Consider the following 2500-nt stretch of genomic DNA (forward strand, 5'->3'; position numbering starts at 1 on the left):
AATCAACAGCCTACGAAAAAATGGAAGTTCAGGTGAGAGTTTGTAAGCAGCATTCGTGCAAAGTACAGTGTATTCATGTAAAGTACAGTGTATTCGTGCAAAGTACAGTGTATTCGTGCAAGTACAGTGTATTCATGCAAATTACAGAGTATTCATTGAATGTACTGTGTATCCATGCAAAGTACAGTGTATACATTGAAAGTACAGTGTATTCGTGCAAATTATAGTGTATTCATGCAAAGTACAGTGTGTTCGTGCAAAGGACAGTGTATTCGTGCTAAGTACAGTATATTCATGCAAAGTACAGTGTATTTTTGCAAAGTACAGTGTACTGTACGCGAATAAAACGCGCTATAAAGTTCAGTGGACTGTAGGAAAAAGTTGAGAGTTTGTAAACAACATTCGTGTAAAGTACAATGTATTCATACAAATTACAGTGTATTCATGCAAAGTACAGTGTATTCATGCAAAGTACAGTATATCCATGCAAAGTACAGTGTACTGTTTGCGAATAAGAAGACGCGCCATAAAGTTCAGTGGACTGTTGAAAGGGCCTTTTTGGCAAATACAGTACCAATGAAATCCAGAAAACAAAAGAATAGCGTATATTTCTATAAGTAGCCTTATAAAAGCAATTTATTGATTTATTGGTACATAACTCTAGAAAAACAACGCTGAAGCTAATGAAGATAAGTAAACTAACCTAACTTTTCCTTGGCAGGGAACGTAGCAGAATACAAATTACAGTGTATTCATTGAAGGTACAGTGTATTCATGCAAAGTACAGTATATCCATGCAAAGTACAGTGTACTGTTTGCGAATAAGAAGACGCGCCATAAAGTTCAGTGGACTGTTGGAAAGGGCCTTTTTATCCAATACAGTACCGATGAAATCTAGAAAACAAAAGAATAGCGTATATTTCTATAAATAGCCTTATAAAAGCAATTTATTGATTTATTGATACATAACCTCTAGAAAAAGATATGGTTGGTTTGCACCCTAAAACCAAAAACCAACTGATGATGGACAATTAGCCTTTAAAGATTAAGGTCCTTTGTATGGTTAATCTATTGTGTTCATCCTCTTCCTTTAATTTGAAGTTTCCCAAATGGGTTTCCCTCATTTTGGGAAATTTCAAATTCTATATAATAGATGTTTAAGTAAGATGGTTATTATAAATACTTCCATTTTGAGGTCACAAACATTCCTAAACATTTGCTCCAAATGGAAAAACAAGGAGACCCATTTTAAGCTAATACAATTAATCACATAGAAGGACCTTATCATGGCCTTGAGGTATCTTTATACGTTTACAAAGATACTCTCATAATGCCCTTCTTAGATAAGATATTTTCTTTTAAGTTAAAAGAAACGTTTTATTAGCTGTAGTTTTTAAATTGCTTTCATTCGAGTGTATTTGGAAATCTGTGAGATAACGCCATAAGTGTAGTATTTTTATCTCAATGTTTAATTCAAAGCCGTTATCTTACCAGTTTTCCAATAGCCTTTATCTATTGCAAATTAAGATAATCTGAGAAAGAATAAAGGATCATCTGCCCTGATCATTTCGAAATATATCTTTGATATCATTATTTGGTGCGCAAATATTCCCAAAACTTTTCTTCAGATACGAATGGAAGTAACTTCAATAAAACTCCTCAGATACACTTCCATAAATATATCTGTAATAAGTAATATAATTGTGTAGGATAGTTTCTATAGTCCATTTCTTTTAGCGATGCATATTTGCACCGACTCGCGGCGGTGCCCTTTCAGCTCGGAAAAGTTTCCTGATCGCTGATTGGTTAGAATTATCTTGTCCAACCAATCAGCGATCCGGAAACTTTTCCGAGCTAAAAGGGCACCGCTGCGAGTCGGTGCAAATATGCATCGCTAAAGGAAAGGGACTATAGTAAGAATATTGTAAGAAATGGTTACTGAAAAACACCCTTTGCAAAGATATCAACCGTGCAGTGAAGTTTCATCCAGGGCCTACGCGTCAGTGAGTCCTGCCCTCGTTGATAAAGGAGATTTATAACGTGGTGTTATAGGGCTTCTGAGATCACGAGGGAACTATGGGAAATGTGATGAAGTGGAAAAGTTATATGCTATAAACTACATTGTCGTAATGGAAGTAATTTACAATTGAAACTATGTTATATATAAAAATATCTTAGATGAATTTTTAAAGTCATGTGCTGCATGGAAAAAAAAGATTATAAACTTCATTATAAGAAGTTTTTGTTGAACGAGCAGATTTGACCAAATTTGTGACGCTAAATGTTTTGGAGTGACTTTACGAAATTTCCTTTGGAAATTGACGTCATTTTAAAAGTTTATGGATATTGATTTTGTGATGTGTCTGTGTTGCATCAATCTAACAAATAAAATGGACAACTAACTGTTAAATGTACTGAAAAAATTAAGGACGTTAAATCCTAAGATAATACGTATTTTCAATATAGATGTTTCGAGAATAAACTTTTTTTTTTTGTGCGC

At 34.0% G+C, this 2500-nt stretch overlaps 1 protein-coding gene and 2 long non-coding RNA genes across 5 annotated transcripts in view; 2 read left to right on the plus strand and 1 right to left on the minus strand.

Annotated features, from left to right (window-relative positions):
• The window catches only part of LOC137652181 (uncharacterized), a 509514-nt gene that overhangs the window by 63778 nt on the left and 443236 nt on the right, over nt 1–2500 (plus strand). The gene's annotated exons all lie outside the window — the stretch shown is intronic.
• LOC137652180 (QRFP-like peptide receptor) overlaps nt 1–2500 on the minus strand; it is a 431646-nt gene that overhangs the window by 41054 nt on the left and 388092 nt on the right. The gene's annotated exons all lie outside the window — the stretch shown is intronic.
• LOC137652178 (uncharacterized) overlaps nt 1–2500 on the plus strand; it is a 13623-nt gene that overhangs the window by 10695 nt on the left and 428 nt on the right. The window contains exon 2 of the long non-coding RNA XR_011046209.1: nt 1–2500. This exon is cut by the window's left edge and continues 1992 nt beyond it; it is cut by the window's right edge and continues 428 nt beyond it. This is a non-coding gene — a long non-coding RNA (uncharacterized lncRNA).

This window comes from Palaemon carinicauda, chromosome 13 (assembly GCF_036898095.1).
Source record: "Palaemon carinicauda isolate YSFRI2023 chromosome 13, ASM3689809v2, whole genome shotgun sequence".
Taxonomy (NCBI): domain Eukaryota; kingdom Metazoa; phylum Arthropoda; class Malacostraca; order Decapoda; family Palaemonidae; genus Palaemon; species Palaemon carinicauda.